Genomic DNA, 23178 nt, shown 5'->3' with positions numbered 1-23178 from the left:
TTATTAGTTTTAAACCTTGTGCCCATTAATTTCATTTGGTGTCTTCTAGTTCTGATATTATGGGAACAAGTAAATAACTTTTCTATTCACCCTCTCTACAGCGCTCAGGATTTTACACACCTCTGCCATATCCCCACTCAGTCTCCACTTTTCTACATTGAAAAGCCCATATCTCTTTAACCTCTCCTCATATGGGACCCATTTCAAAACCCTAATCATTTTAGTTGCCCTTTTCTGAACCTTTTCTAATGCCAAAATATCTTTTTTTGAGGTGAGGAGAGCGCATTCGTACTCACTATTCAAGATGTGGGTGTATCATAGTTTTATAAAGGGGCAGTAAAATATTTTGTCTTATTTTCTATCACTTTTAAAATAATTCCTAACATCCTATTTGCTTTTTTGACTGCTGCTGCACACTGCAGGGATGTTTTCAGAGAATTATCCACGGTAACCCCAAGATCTCTTTCCTGATTAGTTGTAGCTAAATTTGTCCCCATCATATTGTATGTGTACTTGGGGTTATTTCTGCCAGTGTGCATTACTTTACACTTATCCACATTACATTTCATTTGCCATTTTGTTGCCCAGTCACTCAGTCTGGTGAGATCTTTTTGAAGTTCTTCACAGTATGCCTTTGTCTTGACAGGCCCAACAAGGAAAACAGAACACCACTGGCTGTCACATACAGTCCTCAGCTAAAACCTCTCCAGTGCATCATCAGTGACCTACAACCCATCCCGGACAACGATCCTTTAATCTCACAGACCTTGGGAGACAGGCCAGCCCTCACCTACAGACAGACCCCAACCTGAAACAAACAGTCACCGGCTATTCTACGCCACGCCACATTAACTAACTCAGGAACCACTCCTGGCAACAAACCTCGGTGCCAACTCTGCTCACATATCTACACTACTGACAACATCCCAGGACCTAACCACATCAACCACGCCATCAGGGGCTCATTCACCTGCACATCTGCTAATGTAATGCACGCCATCATGTGCCAGCAAAGCCCCACTGCCACATACATTGGCCAAACTGGACAGTCTCTACGTAAAAGAATAAATGGACACAAATCAGATATCGGGAACAGTAACGTACAAAAACCTGCAGGAGAACGCTTCCATCTCCCTGGACACTCAGTGACAGATTTAACAGTAGCCATCCTGCAACAAAAAACTTCAAAACAGACTCCAAAGAGGAACCGCAGAGCTGCAATTCATTTGCAAATTTGACACCATCAACCAAGGATTGAACAGAGGCTGGGAGTGGCTGGCCAGCTACAAAACCAGTTTCTCCTCTTGGTGTTCACACCTCCACGTTATCTGCTGATAATCAGCCACATCCCCCTAAATGAATTGATCTCATCAACTCTGGCCTTCGTCTTGCCTGGGACTCCCTCCTTTTCATGAGCCTGTATAATTAGACCAGCCTCTGGCATTTCCATTACATGCATCTGACGAAGCAGGTCTTTGCCCACAAAGCTCACGCTCCACAGTATCTGTTAGTCTATAAGGTGCCACGGGACTTCTCATTGTTTTTGCAGATACTGACTAACTCGGCTCCCCCTCTGATACTTGACGCTAGCTTGTGTGTGCTGCGAAACAGGAAAGGCAAAGCCTACACTGGCAGCAGTGGAGAGGGTCCTGCCAGAGATGGGCACCAATTGCGCGGCCTGGCACTGCTCAGAACATAGCTTGTCACCCCGCAGCAGCTTGGGTCAGCTCTGGTTTGCCAAAGCCCCGCACAGGCATTTGGTTCACGTTCACCCCCAAGCTGGGCACTTCCTCTCTTGGCCAGGGCTTGCCATCCAAACAGGGCTGCCAGGATGTTCTGGGAGCAGCTGTGGACTGCAGTGAAGGGCAGCTCCCAGAACGGGTCTCTAGCGAAGGCCCAATTCTCCACATTGAGTCACAGCTTGTATGCCAAGAGAGCTCCTGTGCAGCCAGTGGAGGTACACCATGTAAACTGGGTGGCAGGGAGGGAAGATTCTGCCCCACAGCTTGAGGACAGTGTTCTCCAAGCCATTGCTGGGTATCCGTTGTTGATTCTGCATGTGAAACAAGCCACAGCCATGCAGACTCCGGGGAGATCCAGGGCTGGGGGTGTGGAGGGCAAGAAGAGGATTTCCCCTGGCATTAAGGACAAATCGGAGTCTATTCCTGAAGGCCCATCACCCCCCAGAAATTAGATAACTTCTAGCTGCTCCTGCATGCAGCTGTAGGACAGGAAGCACTGGTGATGGGAAGAGAGTGTCTTGTTAGAGGGAAAGGGCAAATCAGGGATGTGGTCAGAGAATGGTGGTTACAGGTGATCTTTCCTAGTTAAATGCTGCTCACTGTTTGAGCATGGCCACCATTCTTCCAGTGTCCTGGCCATCTCCATGAGACGGGACCTGCTCCCTTGGGGTCAAGGGATCCTGTTCCCCACTCCCAGTTTCAGGAAGTCGCTGCTTGAGGGCTACACATCCACAGGCGACAGAGCCGCCCTCCCTCTGGGCCAGGGCTGGACACAGCAGGAAGGGCAGTATGGAAGGAGCAGCGGGGACAAAGGCTGGTTGACTGAGGCCCATGAGTGGCTGGGATTAGGTCCTATCTGTTGTCACTGTGGACGTGTTTGTTACCGGTAGAGACGTCTAAGCCTTTTTCAATCCCATTAGGCCCTTGGGATCTGACGAGGCTCCCAGACGCTTGGGGTTTCAAAGGATCAGGCCCAATCCTGCCTTTTATCAGTGGCCCGGCTACAGATGCCCATGTTGGAACGTGGGGGTAGGGGAGGGCAGATGCCCCCTCGTGTGAAAGGCAGGTGATTAGTGCCCTGAGCACAGGGCTGGCAGCCGAGATTCCCTGTGCTTAGAGCTAACACTGGCCTCGGTTAAAGCTCTGTGCCTCTGTTTGCCCATCTGTGCCTTGGGTGCCCACGGCGAGGGTGGGGGTGCGTGGTGGGTTCCTTTGTGTTTGCGTGGTGAATGAGGAGGGTGTTGGGCCAATGGCACACACTGTAACATGACAGGGTTGCTGGGCAGAGCTAGAGCAATCAATCTGGGATATCTTTGCTTAAAATCCAGGCCACTTACAGCCCCCAGCTGGGATTTCCTTCTCGCTAAGGCAAATCCAGTCAGTCGCAAAGGTACCGCTGCAAGCTCCACTGGCCAGCCAGAAGCCAGACAAGCAAACCCACAGACTTCTCAGCTGCTTTACCAGCCCAGACCAACAACCCCAAACAAAGGTGAGCAGGTATTAAACCTATTTCACCAGCACCACACAGATTTTTCTGAGCACCAAAGGGTCCAGCCACAGTCCCCACTCAATATATACCTGGCTTTTACCCAAAAAACACGCCTACCAATTCTTCAGCTCTAAATATCAAAAGGTTTATTAACAAAAAACAAAGAACAGGGTTAGAGAGAATTGTTCAAGCAATACTTTACACACACCAGTTACAGCTATTGATGCACCCGTGATGTGACCTGCTGATTCTTGAAAGTCTCCGAAATTACATTCCAGGTGACATAGTTTTAGTTACTGGTGAGCTGTAGATCTGGCCGGCTGGAGTCAGCCTGCTGGAACATGGAGCCTTTGAAACCGGCACAAGATGGACACTGCTGGGTCCACACCATGGTTCTCCTTGTCTCCAGGGCCAAAGCCCTTTCTCCTTCCCTTCAGGCACCTGAGGGTCAAAGTCACCTGAACCAGGTGAGCCGCCCTGGCACAATGCCATTGGGGGCTGGTTTTGCCAGCACACCCCAGTCATTTGCATGGCAGGTGGGATGAATGTCTGGGCATCTGATTTCAATCCCTTTGCTCAGCCCAGGTCACCTGGCCAGCGGGCTGCATTCCAGTGCGAAGTCCCACATTTCTGAGATGTGGACTGGACACGTGGGCATCTGGTTTCCACCCCATTGTTGAGCCCAGTGTCCTGACTGGGGCTGATGTTGTGAGGCTTAGCGCTAAACATTGCTAATGCAGCTACAGAGCTATAAGGCGTAACTCCGCCTACACCCATGGCAGAGACATATAAGTAGCAAACACAAATTCAGGACACGCTCAGCTCAGACACCTCCCACAGCCCCAATAGCACAACGCTTGGGACCAACAGATGTGCTGGGAACATGAATTGGCTTCCGTATCCAATATAAAAATCCAGTCACGTGACACCTCTGTTTGCCCACCTGTACCTTGGGGCCCGAGGGTGAGTGTGGGGGTGCATGGTGGGTTTCTGTGTGCTTACACGGTGAACCAGGAGGGTGCTGGTCCTACAGCACAGCACAGGGCTGGGGGTGTGTGTGGCCTCACAGCAGTAGCGTTGTATCTGTTGTCAGTAATACTGTGAGCTCCTGGGGCACCCACCCGGTCACACGACCCAATACCTGTCGCTGTGGCTCACAGTCTGAATGGGGAAGGGGTCTGAGCCCAGCTCTTCTGCTGGGAGCTCAGCAGAGAGTGACTGATTTCCCCAAGGTCAGCCCGGGAGACTGAGCCGAACCTCCTGGGTCCCAGCCCAGTGCCTTGGCCGCAAGCCCCTCCGTCTTCCCCTCAGCAAGCACCTGACCCTGAATGGCTCTTGCTGCTTCCTCCCCATCTCGGCCATGGCTGTCCCAGCCCCATCAGCAGCTGCCTCCCCATCCCACAGGACAGCGATGACCCATGTGCCCTTTGATTCTTTCCTTCCTTGTGCAGAATACGTCCTGAGGGATGTGTGGATGTGCACTGCCAGCTGCGGGTGCTCAGACACCGGCACCTGAAAAGTCTCCCGGGCAGCCGCCCGAGCGCTCAGCCTACGGGGAGTGCTGGTGCTGACCGAGCCGGTTTCGGTCACAAAGGAGGGAGCGCAGCGGGGACCCAGCAGGGGTGGCCTGGATGCCTGCAGGCTGCTGAGGGGATGGGAACCAGCCTGGCACCAGCACAGCAGCCTGATCTAGGCCCCTGCAGTGCGCAGACCGCAGTTTCTGCTGTGGTTTACTGGCTGCCGTCTCTTCCTCACAGGCTGGAGAGGCACATGACAGCCAGTCATCCCCTTATCAGCCTGACATCCACGGGATGCCAGGCAGAACTCATGCGATGCCTGCACAAGGAGTGGGACCAATTCCACCCTTAACACCCTGGGGCCTCTGAGGGGGGGCTCTCCAGCCACGCCCGGCTCAGCTCAGCTCACAGAGCTGCAGGTCTGGTGGCATCTTGTCTTGGTCACCGTGAGAAGACGCCGCTCCGGGCTCTGTGGCAGTGAGCCCCATGGCTGTTGCGGACACAGGGCTGGGCACTGCCTTAGCTCAGCATGCTGCAGTCCCGTCCAGTGCCCTGTGGCTGAGTGGGGTGGGCGGGACAAGCCAGGCAGTGCCTGGACCACGTCCCTGCTGGCGGCTGGAGGCTGGGGGACAAGGGTGCAGAACTGCACTCAGAGCCTGGCTTGCCCAGATGCCCTCTGGGCACTGTCAGGCAGTGCCCCCCGTTTGCGAGGCGGGGTAATGAGCACTCCTGCTTCTGCCCAGCTTGTCCAGTGGGCTGGAGGGGGGTTGGAGCTGGGACTGGCTCTAGTTCTGCGTGGGCACAAGGGCCCCACTCTTTGTGGGGCGCAGCCGCGGAACTACTGTAGTAATAACCCAACAATGGCTGCAGGTCCCCAGTCTGCCACCAGCAGCGCGAGTCCCCCTTCCGCTGCTGCCGTCCCCGGCCTCCCACAGTCTCCCTCCTGGATCAGCCCGGTTGGTCCCCGCCCCCACCCCTTCCATTGCTTTGTCCTATTGCCCCCAGCCAGGTGCATTTCCCAGCCCCGAACAATGGGGATTAGCTGCGCTCGCCTGAGCAAGCATGCGGATCCTGTCTCATCAGCTCTCCTGTGCCAGCTGCTAGGGCGCTTAGCCCCCGCCCTCCTGCCCAGCTCAGGCTCCCTGCCGGGCCTGTGGGGTGTGGTGCCAGGGGCTGCCCAGAGCCCTGCTGCACAGCAGCTGCTCTCCTCAGGCTGGGCGAGCGGCCTGGCTCCAGGGTCAGCCGACCTGGCTACAGACACTGGCGCTGTGCTCGTCTGAGCCCCTCCGTGTGAGCTGCTGTGTGCCCGGTGCCCCTGGAAGACATGCCCTGTGGCGGGTCAGAGCTGCAGGGTACCACAGGACCAGTGTGGCCCAGCCAGGGAGGTAACTTCAGAGCTGGAACAGGTGTGGGAGCACAGCTAGCTTCAGGCAGGCTCCCCTGAGCCACAGGCTGCTGGGCACTGCCTTAGCTCAGCATGCATGCTGGCCTCACCCAGCCTCCTGGGCACAGCTCTGCCAAGGCCCCTGCACCCCAAGGCAGGGAGCTGAGCCGCTCCCCGCTCTGTGCTGAGGGTGGGGATGGCCGGAGTGGTTCTCCCGGGTCAGCCGCAGGGCGGTAGCTTTGGCCAAGCCAGGGGTAAGGGGGCTGCTGGCCAGGCAGAGACAGTGCAGAGGGCAGTTCCTGTGCTGGGCGCTGGGCGGCAGCAACCAGAGCTGGGGGGCTGGAGCCGTCCCCGGTGGAGCTGGAGATGGGTGCAGTGAGAAGCTGGGGACCACAAGGGGAGAGGGCAGAGGCCAAGCGCAAGGAGACAGCCCCAGCCAAGGGTGCTTGCAGGCCAGACTTGGAGGGGCTCGTAGCCATGACTGGGGAGCTGATGCTGGGAGAAGGGTCCTGCCACCTATAGTCTGAAGGTGTGTGGACACCGCCAAGCAAGTGTGTGACCCACAGCATCCCTGTGGCCCAGCCAGGACCTGCAAGGCACAGTCCCAGGGGTGCTGTGTGTGATGTCCCCGCTGCAGAGCGGGCAATGGGTTTTCATTTCACCTTTCCATTGGGGGGTGAATGGTATTCGCTTAGAATTGTGTAAAATGATCAGCGTCCTGACTCACCCCCCCAGCCCCTCTCACACGACCCTCCCCTCCCAGCTCAGGGGTGCCCCTGCAGCATCCAGTGCCAGGAGCCAGCCCCCTGGCTCGGGCTCTGCACTGCACGGAGCAGCAATGGTTTCCCTTCAGGCTGGCTGGGGCGTTCCCTGCCCGAGGAGATGAGTAGCAGGAGCCCTGATTACGGCTGTGTGCTAACACCAGACTGTCTCTGCAAGGCGGAAGGCATGGCCAGGGAGAGCCCGCCGCGGGTGGCCCAGTGTCTGGGACAGATCGTGGGGTGGCTTTTCCCCCCACAGCCCATACCAGCGGCGCCTCTCTGCCTGGCCTGCCAGCTCGCTCAGCGCTCCTGTGGGGGCCAGGGGTTTCCCCCCCAGCTCCACATGGAGGCACCCACCCCCCGGACCCTGGGGCAGACACGTGCTGTTACTACAGGTGCCGTGTGCCTCAGGGCCCAGCCGCGCATGGGGGGACGAGGGTGTTGCCAAAGGAGGGGCGGTGCTCTGACACCAGCTCCTGCACCGTGGCACCCGTCCCCGCACTGCTGCAAGGTCTCTGCTACCTCCTGGGGCACCTAATCCCTGCAGAGCAGCTCTGGGTCTGCCAGCTCCCACCCGCGGGTAACCTGGCCAGCAGCCCTGCTCCGAGCCATCCCTCGGGGCAGCACTCTGGGCTCCCTGGCCAAAGCTCCTCCCTCCTCTGGCCTCACGCTGCCCCTGCCCCTGCCCCGCCGTCCATCTCCGGGGCAGTGGAGCAGCACCCAGCTGGGCAGCGCAGGGCCCAGCCGAGCAAGTGCTAGCGGAGCAGGTGGGATGGAGCCGGCGCCGGGCGCACGGCACTTTTCCATTGTTTGGGAAAGAATGGCATTTGTCCGGAGGCAGTTACCACCCGCGCACCCTGGGAGGCCTCCTGGGGACAGACGCCATCCTGGGAACTCCCCCAGGGCGCTGAGCCAGCGACCGTGCTGCTGGATTCTGCCCAGCCCCCAGGTCTCTACGCAGAGCCCTTGGGCTCTGGCTGGACTGTGCTTTGCACAGTGCCCCGTGCTGTGCCATTGCTGGGGGAAACTGAGGCACAGTGGGGGGACGTGACCTGCCCGGAGTCCACGGGGGCGGCAGCAGCACAGCCAGGACTGGAACACGCACATCCCAGCTGCTAGTTCCCTCTGCTCCGGCGGTTCGGGTGCTGCTGGAGTCTACCAGAGCTCTGCATGGGCGCGTGTCTCTGACACTGCAGTGGGGAGCTGTGGGCTGGCTCACTCCCAGGTTCGGCTGTGCCCACCACACATGGAACAAAGCTGGCAGGAGGCGGGTGGCCCAGGCAGCCTGCCAGGCTCTGCCCCGAGCGGAACCCCGTCTTTGCCCACCGTACAGCGCTCTGGGCATGCACAGACCTGCTTGCTGGCCGTGCAGCACAGACGAGACACAGCCTCTGGGGAGGAGCAGCCACTCAGCCCAGTGGGTCACTGGATGATGGGTAACTAAAATGACAAGGGGTTTGGAACAGGTCCCATGTGAGGAGCAGTTAGAGAGACCAGGACTGTTCAGCTTAGAAAAGAGGAGGCTGAGGGGGAAATGATAGAGGTGTGTAAAACCCTGAGCGGCGTGGAGAGGGAGTAAAGAAAAGTTATTTCCTTGTGCCCCTAGTGTCAGAGCTAGAGGCCACCCCATGAAATTAATGGGCGGCAGGTTTAAAACGAATGAAAGGTTTTCTTCACACAGTGCAGTGAGCCTGCGGAACTGCTCGCCAGAGGAGGCTGTGAGGGCTGGGACTACGCAAGAGGTCAGCGAAGAGCTAGATACATTCGTGGAGGTTAGGCCCATAAAAGGCTGTTAGCCAGGGGTAGGAATGGTGTCCCTGGCCTCTGACCGGAGACGGATGGCAGGAGACAAATCGCTTGATCGTTGTCCTAAGGCCCCGCTCCCTGGGGCACCTGGCACTGGCATTGGCCACTCTTGGCAGGCAGGAAGCTTGGCTAGATGGGCCTTTGGTCTGACCCGGTAATGGCCGTTCTTATGCTTATCGAGTCTCCACAGGGACACGTTTCGTGGCTGGCAGCCCCTGGGGCTGGCTGGGGCGAGGTGGGCAGGAATGGCCCCGGCCACCCAGCAGCAGCAGCTCCTGCCCGGGGCCTCTTGGAACACAGTTTCCGGCTAGAGCAGCTGGGTGTCCGGGGTCACCCCAGTGCCATGACTCGCTGACCCCCCCAGCAAGAGCGGCTCCTCCCCAGGGCAGAACTGCAGACCCCCGTCCCTGAGCCCTGCAGCTGCTCTTCCTCCGGAGGAATCTACGTCCCCGACAGGCTGTGCTGAGTTGCCCTGGTGAAGGGATCTGGATGCTGCTCTTTGGCCTCCAGCCCCGGGCACCAAGGTGGGAACCCACTTCCCTCCATTGGCCCTGCCCAGCGCCATCGCTGGGGGGTGAGCTGGGCCCCGCGGTGACTGGCTGCCCAGTGCCTCGCTGCCTGGCCCTGTTGCACATGGTGAAGGCATCCTCAGCTGAGCTGCCCTTTTGCTGCCTGGAGCCCGAGCCATGGCGAGCGCAGGTGAGCAGCCGGCCCAGAGCCGCAGCACTGGCCGGCTGGTGGCAGCAGCGGCTGGGCAGGGCTGCTGGAGGCCCAGCGCCTAGCAGCAGGGGGGGTGGGTTCTGGGGGTGGCGCAGGGCTGCAAGGTGAGGGGCTGCAGGGGCGTGAGGGGGGCTGGTGGGCTCACAGCAGCTGCCTTTGTGCTGGTACCAGGGCTGCAGTGGGAGCTGCCCATGGTGCATGGGTCCCCCGCAGTCAGCCCTGTGGTTAGAGGCAGCCAAGCACACGGAAGTCGGAAAGTACAAGCTGTGCAGATGTCGACCCTTCCAGCTGCGGCTTCGAAGGGCTCCATCCGCCAAGCAAGGGCTGCGGTACCGGCTCCTCTTCCTCGGCAGCTGCCTTGAGATGGCCCGGCGTGGCATGGAGCGCGCAGCACCGCACACGAGCCCAGCTGGGGCTCGTGAGCCGGTGCAGAGGCTGCTCCCAGAGGGGCTGGCGGTCCCCGCTGAGGCTTGGGCCTTGCACCCGGCTCCCGCCTGGACAGCTCTGGCTCCCCTCCCTGGGGGCTGAGTCTGCCTGTGGCTGGGCGGGACGTGGACAGGTGCCCACTCCTGCCCTCTGCGCAGCTGTGCCAGAGCCCAGCCCAGCCACCCGGGGCCTGGGTGGTTCAGGGCCATCTCTGCTGGGTGGGGAGAACAGGAGCCAGGCTCCCAGCCCGAGGTGCCAGTCTCGGCTTGCACCCCGCCGGCTGGGAGGTGTGCCAGAGCCCACCCCCAGGCCCTGGGGCGACAGCCTGACAGAACCTGGGGCCCTGGGCTCACCCCGCTCTGCTCTCAGGTCTCGCTTGCCCTGGGGGGCTGCTGCTCTCTCTCAGCGCTCCTCTTCCGAGCAATGAGCCCTGAGGGGCGCCCCCGCCCAGCAGCTGAGCAGCCCTGAGGGCTGCCGGCACTTTGCTCGCCCTGGGACTCGCCCTGGGAGAGGTGAATATGAAATTAGCCAGAGAGGAGAGCTTCCCGCTCCGAGCCAGGAATGAGCCCTGGCCGTTGCCCAGGCTGTGCCGCCTGTGGCCGTTCCCACAGCCAGCTCCACGCCTGGCTTGTCTGGGCCATGCACAGCTCTGCTGGGTTTCGAGCGCTGTGCCCACAGCCTCCCCGTCTGGGCTCCGGGCTCCCAGTTCCCACGGCGCTCTCTGCTGCCACCCCAGCACCCCACGCAGCCCTGCGCTCTCCCAGCACCCAGCCCCACTGGGGCCCCTCTCTCCTGACCTGCAGCCCCTGCCGGCCCAGCCCGGCCCTGGGATCCTCATGCACCCAGCTGTGCCACTGCCCCTCAGTCCCAACCCTTGGCCCTCTGCTAACCCAGCCCAGGGCTCCCCCTCCCCAGTTTGTCAGCATCCCTCAGGTCTGACCCCCAGCCCCCAGCCAGGGACTCCCCACACTCTCTGTATGTGGGTGTTTCTCGGGCGCAAATAGCCACTGAGGACAACTTAGGGAGAGCCAACGCGACCCTCGTTAGGGTCCCAGCTGGGCAGTCGGCTGCAGGTCACTGGCAGAGCTGAGCCCCGGGGCCAGGCCTGGCTCCCAGGCACATGTTTGTGCTGTGCTTTCAATGCGCCTTTAAAAGGGCTTCTCCCTGCACTTGCTGCTGCCAAGCAGCTTGAGATGCCTGGGGCCTGAGGTCACCGGCAGCCCTGGCTGGTGTTCTCCTGCTGCCTTTACGCAGTCAGCTGCTCATGGCTGTTTTAATTCTCTTCGGCCGATCCCCAGGCTGACCGACCTCAGGCAGGGAAACGCTCCTGCTATGGCCACAGGATGGCTGCTCTGAGCAGTGAGCCTGCGGCACAGCTGCACAAACAGCCAGAGGCTCGGCAAGCAGGATTTTTGCTTCTGCCCCACCCCCAGCTGGCAGGAGCCCTCAGTCCGCGCTGAGCTGCAATGTCCCTGGGTGCTCGGCAGTGCAGCCGAGACAGGAGTGAGTTACAGATTCCCAGGGCCTGCCACCGAGCTCATCTCTCGGCCCCAGCAGCGTGCCTGTCCCTGGCTGTCTCCTCTTGCTCTGGGTGGCACCGTATCGGCACCCCATTGCCTGTCAATGCCGGCGACGTGATGGCTGTTCAGTGGCCAGGGTTCGGCTGGTGGCTCCAACCGGCTGCTGGCAGGACTGTGGTGACGGGCCAGGAGCCGTCCGATTTCCTCCCATGTCTCTCTTCAGAGAGACTTCAGCGGGTCGCGGGGAGCTGCTTGTCCTGCCTCAACCCATGCTGCACCTGTCCGCCACAGCCAGGGCTCCTGGGCCTTTCCCTGAAGACAGGCTGGCTTTGAGTGCTGCTCCTAGCCCTTGCCCACCTCCCATCCCCACGTCACAGATAACACAGCTCAGGCCTTCCCCGTGGCACTGGGACATGCTTCTCCGAGGAGCTGCTCTTGTACTAGCCTGCGAGGTGGGAGCTGGGATCTCTCCAGAGGACTCGGTATCTCAGCAGATACAGCTGGCGGGGGCCTCGCGGGTCACACAAGCCCGTTCAAGCTATAGCTGCAACGCTGTTATGGCCTCATCGCCATAAGCCTCCCAAGCTCCACGTTGAGCTAACCCACTGTTTGCTCCCCTGTTGGACAGCTGTTCTAGAGCCTGCTCTTGGGGTGAATGGTTAAGGGGGCCGTTCTCACTGCAGCATGAAGCAGGTGGCCCGGATGAACCCTGTGGGCTTTGGGAGCCCAGCTGGAGAGTTTCTGTGGCAGGGAAGGGCCGGGGGACCCGCCTGCTCTGATACTCCATCCCAGAAGCCTGGTTGGGAGGTAGAGGATGGGTTTTGTGTTTGAGATCACCAAACCCAGGGCTGGAGGCAGCAGCTGGGCTCCAAGGGCCAACTCCAGAGACCATTTGTTCTAGTGCCTGACGACAGGCTCCGAATGGGGAAGCTGCGGTTTGCACCGAGGCTCTGAAAAACAAAGTGATATTATTGTCTTGTCCGAAGAGCAGAGTTCTCACGCAGGGGGAGGGGATGTGGCCAGGGCGGAGAACTCACTTACGTAAGGCCGTCCTGCAAGCTTCCTTCCTGTGCCGGTGCTGTGCAGAGGGTATATAAGTAGCTGATCTATAATTATCCAGGGAGCGAGAGCAGCGCAGGCTGCGAGTCTGAGCTCTGCGCCTGGAGAGGACAAGCAAACAGGCCCCCACTGGGATAGAAAGGGCGGATTGCAGAAGTGAGAGCTGGTCCTTCTCAGCTGGGACCGCAAGGCCATGTGTCACCTACCTCGTCTCTCCAATAGCCTGTGACTAACACAGCTGCTGCACTGCAAACAACTGGCTACAGACAGCAGCCACTTGGCTGAGTCCCCTGCAGCCACAGAGAACTGGGCATAACAGGGACAGAGAGGAGTCAGGCGAGGCAACACGAAATGGAAGCTGCATATGAGGAAGCTGCTCGGTCATAGAACCAGAGGCCCGGAAGGTTATCAAGAGGTTATCAAGTCCAGTCTCCTGCCCTCACGGCAGGAACAAGCACCGTGTAGACCACCCCTCACAGACGTCTAACGTGCTCTTGAATTCATCTCCAGTGAAGGAGATTCCACAGCCTCCCTAGGCACTTTATTCTGGTGTTTACCCACCCTCGCAGTGAGGAAGTTTTTCCTAATGTCCAACCTAAGCCTCCCTTGCTGCAGTTTAAGCCCATGGCTCCTTGTCTTGCCCGCAGTGGTGAAGGGGAATAATAGGTCACCCTCTTCATTTTAACAGCCTGTTATACACTTAAAGACGTGCCATGTCCCCTTTTCTGTCTCTCCTCCAGACCAAGCAAACCATTTTTTTTTTTCAGTCTTTCCTCCTGGGCCATGTTTTCAAGCCTGTTCATAATTTCCAGTGCTCTCCAGTTTTGTTCACGCTTTTCTGGTGTCCAGAGTTAGACACGGTACTCCAGTTTGAGGCCTTGGCCACGCAGAGTAAAGGGAAAGAATCACTTCTCATGTCTTGCTTCCAAGATGCCAGCTAATACCTCCCAGAACGATGGCGGCCTTTTTTTGCAGCACTTACATTGTTGACTCATATTTAGTCAACTGTGACCAGCAGATCCCTCTCTGCCGTCCTCCGGCACAGGCAGTCTTTTCCCACTTTGTAGTTCAGCAAATTACTTCGGGTTCCCGACGCTAGGACTTTGCGTTTACCCAGATTGGTTTTCAGCCTATTTATCTCCAACCATTTCTCCGGTTCGTCAAAATCACCTTCTCCAAAGTGCTTGCGGCCCTCCTTGCTTGGTACTGTTTGCAGCCTTCACGCACGTGTTCTCCATTCTGTTCCTGAAGCATTTATCAAGATGATGAATAGAACTTGACCCAAGACACATCCATGTAGGATCCCACCTTCCAGTCGGCCTGTGACTCATTGACTGAGTAGGCTTTTCCAACCAGTGCTGCCCTAGAGAGCATCAAAAACTGCCTCATGCCCCTCCAACAGCTACCAACACCTTCCCCTGCTGGGATAGCGTCTGCGGTTCCAGAATCAGGCTGATCAGCCATCAATGGACTCACGAATAGGGGGGAGACATGAAGATGTCCTGCCCGTTATTGAGTGGCCGCCAAGAAGAAGCCCTAGGGGAGGTTTGTCGGAGCCATATTTCTCTAGATTGTTTATGAGACGATCATGTGAGACTATGAAAAGTCTCACTGAAGGAGCTAAAATGTGCCACGCCTACTGCTTCCTTCTAGCCACGAGTCTCCGCCAAAGGCGAAAGCTCATTCCGTTAATCTTTAAAGCGCTCCATTTCTGCTGCTTCGCTTTGTTGGAGTGCAGACTGAGTCGGGACCTCTCTGTTACCGAAGAAGGTTGCTTTGACGTGATTTGTGCTTGACAAATCCACGTTGTCGGTTACTTATCACCTTCTTATCATCGAGGTGCATAAAAAGTGATTGTCGTTTGTCTCCCCTGTCGCCCTTCCATGCTGACGGGAGCTGTGCCAGTGACAGAGCATCTCCCACCAACCTAGCATTGTCCGCCCGGCGTGACCCTTGCTGCACCTTGTCTCTCTTGAGGTGGGGCCGTCTTCACCTCCATGTGCTACCCCGACCAAAGCGCTCGGGTAGACGTGGCCTTAGCACAGCTGTGGTGGAATTCCGCTGACAGGCAGCTGCTCTAGGACGGCTCCCTGTGGGGCGCCCTCCGTGCACTTCACGAACATGTGCCGTAACTGAGCTCTGCTTTATGCAGAGATGTCTCGCGCTGCATTGCTGGAAGGGGGACAAGTTATGGACGGTGCTTTTGTATCCGAAGCTGGGGATATCGACCAGGTTGCTGCATTTCATATTTGCTGCTTTGGGTTCTTCCCACAGCTGAGAATTCAGGGATCCCAGAGGACAAGGCAGACAGGGCTGATGGCCCATCACCCAGGAGGATGGACTGCGAGATGACTTGGCCTTCCTGTGGGTGTTTCACACTGCCACTATTTCAGGGACGAGGGAGCTGGGTCACCCGACGCTAACCAGCTCCTCTGTCTGATGAACTGTTCTGCTGGTGAGGGGCGGGGGTGTGTCAAACAAAGGTTCCCATCTAAAGGGAATTACAAGGCAGGGGAGGAAAATGATGATCTTCAGCTGCTTTGTTGTGTTTGCTGCCTCTTGGGCCACTTCAAATCCATCTCTCATTCGGTCATAAACGTCTGTCTGGCTCACCGCAGAGCCCAGCGTGTGCCATTTCTGATGGGGAGGGAGCGAGGCTGTGCAGATCTTCCTCCCCACCGAGGAAGGAGGTGAACACCATGGGGGTTTGGTTTGTGCCCCACGGGTGGGGTAGGCATCGGGGGGAGGGTCTTCCCAGGGCGGTTCTCAGCATCTGTGTGTCTGCAGCTGGGGGAGGCGTTGTTGCAGGACGGGACAGATGTGGACCGAACAGGCTGACTCAGCTGTGTCTCCACACCTCGGCTGGCATCCCGGGGTCCCCGCCATCTCACTCCCCACGTGGACACGCTGTCCTGGGCTCAGAGGACTTTTGCACTGGAAGAATCACTTCTCTTTGTGCACAAAGAGCTTATTCCAGAGCAGCTGCTGTGCGCAGGGAGCCGAGCGGTCCCCCACCAGGGAGCTATTCTGGGAGAGCTCCGCTGGGACGTTACCATAGTGATGCCACTTCGTCTCCACAGAGACGAGCCCTGAGCGATGCTGGAAGCGAGAAGACGGGCTTTAAGTGAAGCGAAGTGAGCGATGAGTGTGGGAGACCCGCGTGGGCAAGGGGCAGGCGCCTGGGGACCATCCGAGAGCGCAACCCCTGCAAATCTGCCAGGCGTTTGGGAGACGCTCCGACCACGCCGGCTGCCTGCAAGCACAGGCTGACCTCCGTCTGCGTTCCTCAGGCCGGGGGGAGCAGCACCGCAGCCCCGGGGGGCAGAAGTCTGGTACCAGCCGTAGGTCTCACAAGACCAACCAGCAGGCCTGTAGCACTTCAAAGACGAACAAAACAATTTATTAGGTGATGCGCTTTGGTGGGACAGAGGCACTTCTTCAGCTCTCTTGCGTTTCCCGTCTAGACTGACAGCTCTGTAGCACAGAGGTCCAAACCGAATGAAATAAAAACTGACAAATCAGAGCCCCAGTACGGAAGCGGGCGCTTCATGGCACAGTGTCAGCTGGCAGCAGGGAGCCAGCCGGGCCTGGCGTGCAGACAGGGCAGCTGTGCTGGCTGGCAGGGCTAAGTATAGTGCAGAACATGGCCTCAGGCATGCGCCATTCTGTTTGCAAACAGCAGATTTGCTGACGTGCTAAACTGCAGCATTGTCTGAGCTCTCCATGTCTGGAGCGCAGGCCCAGCCTGCCGGCCGCCCTCCCTCTCTCAGCGCCATGAGAACCCCACCCCTGCAGCAGCGGGCCTCCCCCAGGGCTTGCAGACAGGTGACTCGGGGAAAAGGAAGGGCAGGGTGCTCGGGGGGGCACCAGCACCGTATTGCAGAGTGGGGTGGGATGCTGGCCCTGGGGCTGCCTAGGCTGGGCCTGTCCTGTGGATAAACAGAAGTCAGCGGAGGTGGCATCTCATGCCCCGTGCAGACCCCTTGCCCCCTGCTCCTTCCCAATTGCAGCGTGGGCCCGACTGGGGCCTCGGAAGATCTGGGTGCCAGTCCTGGCCCTGGCATCAGCCTTGGACACATCTTGTTTCTGCTCTGTGCCTCAATTTCCCCATTTGGTAAATGGGGTAATGACGCTGCCCTTCTGCGTGAAGTGCTCTGCCAGCAAAGGACGACAAGTGCTGCCTGTGTGGTGTTCTCCTCTCGCTGGGCTGAGCAGCCTGGGCCAGGCAGCAGGAGCCCTGGGCTTGCCGCCAGCTGTCACATGCCAGGGATGACCAGGCGGATGAATTCTGTGGTGCTTTACGAGAACCCAGCCTGCCAGCAGGTCCTGGCTGTGCTGCTGTTCTCAGAAAGCAGCACCCAAGCAGGCCAGAGCATCCAGTGCTGGTGCTGTGCAGCAGGGCCATTTGGTGCTGCGGCTGCACCCCGGCTCCTCTGTGCAGTGGTTGCATCCTGGAGACACACGGAAGAGGCAAACCCCCGGGCATGTTGTGCCCCGTTCCTGCCAGCTCCTGCTGCAAAAGCTCACGCTGATCCGAGGCGCCCCCCCCCCCCCCGTTTGAAATTAGACTGCAGGTTCCGCGGTCAGGGCTGCATCTGCCTGTCCGTGCAGCACCCTGGGCAACGGGCCCTGTGGCCTTTGGCTCCCTCAGCAGCTTAAATAACCCTCTCGGTTAGGAAGCTGTCGGCCCCAGGCTGATTTCAGCGAGCCAGACCCCCAGGGCGCTGTGTTACAGAGCACAAGGGGCCTCAGAGAGCAGCGTGCGGGCCCCCTGTCGCTTCGTCTGACCTGAGGCCATTAGCTGGCCCCGTTCCCCCAGGCTGGCTCCTGGGGAAGGTGGACCGCTCTGATGAGCGGGGCATGGTTCGCTGCGGGGGCCGGGCACATGCAGTCACTGGGAAGGCGTGGCTTCCTTTGCTTCTGCACACGGAGGTAACAGTAAGTCGCTTGGCAAAAGGAGGATCCATGAAATTCTGCCCCCAAAGAACCAGCGAGAGCCGCTGGCCTGCCTGGGTCAGCTTCCTCAGCCCCCCAGTCCCCGCCCCATGGTTGCTAGCCCAGCAGCGATCCCTGTGTAGCCCCGGCGCAGCAGGCAGCATGGGAAGCCCACAGACCAGTGGCTTTGATCATCTCTCTCTGCAGCGGTGGGAGCAGAGGAGCCTCCCACGTGTCATACGACTGGAGGCTGATGCTGGGAAATCGGGGGTGGGGGTGGGCCCTAATAAAGGGATCATTGTAATGGCTGTCAGAAGCCTCAAGTTCTTGTCCCAGAATCACCCCTCTGTCTCAAGCCGATAAGGGGATTGCAGTTAAAATCACAACCCGAATTGGGTCGACCACTGTGCATTGCAGAACAAAGTGCTCTCTGTTCCCTGCAGCTCACGAGCCTCATTGTCCCCCCTTTCTGCCCTGCCTGGGAGACACACGCTCTGCCCCTTGTCTCTAGCTTGGTGGAAGGGTCTTTTGTGTGGCCATGGTGCTGCTGCCGGCAGTGCAGAGTTTGCTGTCGACGCAGGGCGTTCTCCGGCTCCTTTTGTGTGGCCATGGTGCCGCTGCCGGCAGTGCAGAGTTTGCTGTCGACGCAGGGTGTTCTCCGGCTCCTTTTAACAGGCATGACCAGAATGTTCAGCAAAAATTCTTCAGAGGTATCACACCACGTACACGCTGGAATCCGTATCACCACTCCCCATGCGCATGGCACACGCAGGGAGGGTCCAGGCTCCAGCCGGCCTGGGGGTGAGGTGCTGGGCGGTGTCCCTGTGCGCACTGCGATCCTTTAGGATGGAGAGATGGGTAGAAGGCTGTCCCTGGCCTCTGTTCGTCAGGGCTGGCAATGGGCGGCAGGAGAAGCATTACTCAGTTCCCTGTTCTGTTCACTCCCTCTGGGGCAGCTGGCACTGGCTAGATGGCCCTTTGCTCTTCCCTAGTATGGACCTTCTTGTACCGCAGGCCTGCAGCTGCTCCATCTTTCTACCCCAGGGAAGGACTGCAGTGCACACCGGGAGACGCTGGTCCTGACAGTGTCTTGTAAGCGGGTGGTGCTGCGCCTGGGGGAGCAGTGGCTCACAGAGAGGGTGTGTCTGGGTCGACGCACCAGCCAGCCTGGGCACTGAGTAGACATTCGGGCTGGGGCTGGAGCCCTGCCAGGCGGGAGGTTCCCAGAGCTCGGATTGCAGCCTGAGCCTGACGTGAAGCAGCCCCGTGGCTGTGAGCCCATCGGCTGGCCCAGGACAGCTGAAAGCAAAGCGGACGCGTGCCCAGTGGACTGGGCACTCCAGGATGCTTGGGGGATGGTGAGCGCCCTGGGGAGGCCTGGCTAGGGTTGGAGGCGGGGGTGCAGCCATTAGCATGGGCTGCAATGGAGCCCAGTGTGGGAACCCAGCCAGCCCAGGCACATGCAGCGTGGCCTGGCCTGTGTAGTGGATGGCCAGTGTCTCAGCCCTTCTCCCTGGAAGTGCAGGCGCAGAAGTGTGGAGCAGTAGCGGGGGGAAGGGAGGTGCACCCCCAGCTCCCAGGGGCTGTCCCTGGCGGTGTCCTGCCCCCTCCTTGGCAGGGATCTGCAGAATCCTTGGATTGCTTCCTGGTGAGCCAGCTGCTGCTCATCGGCGTCAGGAAAGTGCTGACGTCAGTGGGGATCCCCCGGCTGCGGGAGGGGCAGAGCTTGCAGCAGCAGCTCAAACTCATGTTTCCTGGCCCACCTGGTAGCCACCCCCGCCAGGCACCTCTCAGCGGCCGCGGCCACAGCCACTCGCAGAGACTCAGGCCTCTGGTTTGCTGCTGCTTTGTTCAGCTCCCCGCTGGCAGACCCAACAGGCGGAGTGATGGTAGCCCCTCCCGGCTCTCACCTGGGGGCAATGGAGCAGCTGCTGGCGGGACGACCGTCCATGGCCAACTCCGGGGCCTGGGCTGGCTACTGGCGCACCCCCAGGCCAGGCAGCGAGCGTGCAGCCAGGTGGTTCAGAGGGAGGGTCACACCGAGCTCCCAGGGCAGCCCAGAGCTGGGCGCAGAGCGGGTGTAGGTATGGACCCAGCTGGTGAGCATGGCATGGGGAGGGGGCTGAGGGCAGCGCGGGGGCTTTGCTGGCCAGCTCCAGGCAGCAGCGTCATGCCCTAGGCAGCCTCCCGTGTCGCTGGGCAGCTCACATCCGGCACAGCCATGTGGTGAAGTGGCCACGTGGAGCTGATGCCACGAGGGACCCTGAGGGGCTCTGCTTCCGGCCTGGGTGAAAGAAGCGCTCGGCCTGCCCGGTGGCCCACCAGCACGGCTGGAAAAGGGGAGCGCAAACCCTCCTGCCAGCTTGCTGAGCCCCCTGCCACTCGTTTGCAGCCCAGGCGGGAGCCTGCCCTGATCCCAGGCGTGAAGGCCGAGAGCCAGGCCTGTCCGGAGCCAGCGAGAAGGCCCCAACAGCGCAGGCAGGTGGCAGACTCCGGCGTGCGCCCCTCAGGGCAGCTCTGCAGCGTCCCCGGGCAGCCGAGGGATGCCCAGGACGAGGTGTGGCGGACACGCTCTTTTCTTCAGCAGCTCCGGGGTGCTGTTACCGGGTTGCTCCGCTCGGGGCTGCACGCCAGCTCTCCTACCCCTCGCCCCGGCCCAGTGGTGGGCAGGGAGACCCAGGCGGCCCGGGGGAGGGTGAGTTTGTTTTGGGGAGCTGGCTTCCTGCCATGGATTCCCTCGTGTCCGCCCACCTCCCGCCCCATCCTGGGCGGCCGCCCTGTGCGGGGTCTGGTGCAACCATTGTGCCTGGAGCAGGGCCCCTCGCTGGTTTTACACGTTCGGGAAGTCCAGGTGGATTTCAGCCAGTGCTGACGGGTCTCCAGGGCAAGCCAGGAACAGCTGTAATTTAATCTGCGTCGGTGCCCGCCCTGCGCCAGCCACCCAGGGCCCTCTTGGCACAGGGAAGAGGTGAGTGGTAGCTGGGGAGCCGGAGCTAGAGGTGGTTCTGAGTCTGATCAGCCGATTAGTCACCCAGGCTGCGGCCCCAGCCCCTTCGCCATCCTCCCACACGTCTCCTGAGAACTCCCGCTCCCCCCGGGAGGGGCTGGGGACGTCGGGATGTGCGCCAGGAGCATGGCCTGTCAGATGCTGCTGCAAGTGCCCTGCTGCTCCAGGGAGGTTGGTTGTTTGGCGGTTCCCTAGTCAAAAAGGCCCTGAGGCTCAGATGGGAGGCCCAGCGAAGCAGGATGACTCAGCACCACTAGGCGCCTCATGTAGGAGGCTAATTCCCAAAGAAAGCTTGTGTCTCACCCCAGCTCAGCCCCACCCCCCTCCACCAGGACACAGGCCTCAGCCGAGCAGCTTTTACACTAAACAGCCAGGGTGGGAATGTATTTGTGCGCGAAGCCCTGAGGGGGGGTCACAGTGACTCATGGGCCACGCAACTGGCTCTGGACAAGGAACAAACAACGGGGCGTTGGGTTTATTGGCAATGCCAGAAAATCAGAAGCCAGCGTTTGCCTCTGAAGTGACCGTGCCGTGGAGCAAACTTAGCAGGGAACCAGAAGGTCAAATGCAGTTTTGGTTTAGGTCCGATGAACGAAGCACTTGTTTCGACTGGGAACTTTTTGTAATGTTTGGGAACCTGGACGCGAGGTCGCCTAATGTTCTGGTGTTGCTGAATCTGCATTTTTCACCCAAAAAAAGTTCTGTCTGAAAAACGCCCCCCCCGGCTCCAGGCATGACCAGTCCCCTCCATGCGTGTATTTTTTTCCATCCACGGGCAGAATAAATTTTGTTACGTGCCCCGACACATGTGCAGACGTGCATCACCAGAACAAACACCACACCGGGCTGTGGGCACGCTGCCAATCGTCCGGGCAGCTCTGCACTGTCTCCTAGGCGGCCGCACAAGGGCCCAGCTTACGGGGAACGTTGGTCGTGGCTGTTCAGTGAGCACCTGAGAACAGGAGGAGATCCTGTCGACTCTCCGGAAGGAACATGGATTTTGGACTGGACCATCAGCAATTCACAGCAGTTGGGTTTTGTTTGGACAAATGGCAGAGCAAACCCTTGCCTCCAGCGCGCTCATTTGCAGTAGTCATTGTCGGGCTGCAAACACCTGGTCACCAGGAGAAAAGGCGCCTGAATCTCGTCCAGAGGCTAGAAGTGAAGGCGATTTTTCTCAGCATTGCTCATGACAACCTCCCCACTTGCTTCTGGGGCTCCACTGTGTGAGCGTTGCTCACGCTGGCCTGCACACACGGCCCCGCTGGATTCCTGGGCACCCCGGGAGTTGCACAATCCATTGCTCACTTGTCCACCAGTATTACCTGGACTTTGCCCTGCTGGGATAGGACACACAAGAACAGTCAGAGCCATGGGCCAGCCAGCCCAGTGTCTGTCTCGGTCGCGGTCAGCACCTGGTAGGTTGGGCTCTGCTGCGGCTGGGACGTGACTCCTTGAATTCAGGGCTCTGGGGTGGACTGTTTCGCACCATTCACCCCATTCGGCACGTCACTGGTTCCCAGGCCCCGGTTCTCTGGCTTTGCACTGAGCTTAGCCAGGGTCACCCTGGGAGGCTGGCCCCACGTGAGCCCTCAAGGCCGCATGGACCAACGTGCCAGTCAGGCCTCGGTACGGCGCCAGCTCTGGGGAGGCGTCTGGAGCCCTGGCAGCTTCCCCTTGCCGCGCGGCGTGGTACCTCAGCCGCCCGAGCGCTCTGGCTCTGTGCCTGGAGCAGGCTGCAGCCCAGGCACGGCACAGCTACCTGCGGTGAGAAGAGCTGTGCATAAGGACCCTGGGCACATACTCCGGGGGCTGTGCTGCATGCTGCCATGGGTCCTGCTCCAGGGCCATCTCCTCATACCACCGCCCCAGGGCCTGACTGTGGGGCAGACACAGCCTGCGGGGCGCGTGGCTCGGCAGGGCTTGGGGCAGCACCGTAAGCGTTGGGTGCACAGGGACGAGCCGGGCACATGAGGGCCAGAGCCTCCACTCGTCAGCGCCATTCCTGAAGCGGGGCTCTCCTGAGACAGCCCCCTGCCAGCCGCTCCGCTCAGAGGACTTGGAGAGACCTGCACGGCCCAGGGAGGCCTCACTCCAGCACCCACTGGACACGGGCCTCGGCACTAGCCCCGCAGGACATCCCTGCCGGACAGCCTGGGGCCACGGCGACTGAGCGGCTCCCCCAGGCCGAGCCCGGGCCCCTCCAGGTCGGAGGGGGCACATGCAGGCTGGCCCGGTCCCTGCGCTCAGCACTGCGGCCTCGGAGCAGCGGTGGCTGACCGGCAGGCAGGAAGTCTGGTGGATAACCAGAGGCCTCCACCATCCAGAGCTGTCAGCCCTTCCCCTCCCTCAGCACACGGTTCTCACAGCCTTGCTCCGTGGGACAGACCCACTCGATCGTTCAGTCCTATCTCCCTGATTCGTCAGTTCTCACGGCAGGTTTCTGTGGACCTCTGTGCTCAGAGATGCCCGTCTGCACGGGAAAGGTGATCGACCGGAGGAAGTGGGTCTGCCCCACGAAAGCTCATCACCGAATAAATCCTTTTGTTGGTCGTTAAAGTGCTACATTTCTGCGGCTTTGTTTTGTTGGAGTACAGACCGAGATGGCCACCTCTGTTACGAGCCTTACTTCCGTGTAACACCAGCAGTACACCAGGGCGGGGGTGGCCCTGCTGCCTGGGCTGTGCCCGGGGCCTTGCTGCTTCTCAGCCAGGAGGGGAAGAGGCCACCAAGACCACCAGCCTGTGCCTTCCTGTGCCGGTGAGCTGCGAGGCGAGGTGAGGAGAGGAGCTGGCCCTTGCTGCATTGCACC

The sequence above is a fragment of the Carettochelys insculpta genome, chromosome 13 (assembly GCF_033958435.1).
Source record: "Carettochelys insculpta isolate YL-2023 chromosome 13, ASM3395843v1, whole genome shotgun sequence".
NCBI classification, from domain to species: domain Eukaryota; kingdom Metazoa; phylum Chordata; order Testudines; family Carettochelyidae; genus Carettochelys; species Carettochelys insculpta.
The sequence above is the reverse complement of the archived record's forward strand: the minus strand, read 5'-3'. Positions refer to the sequence as shown.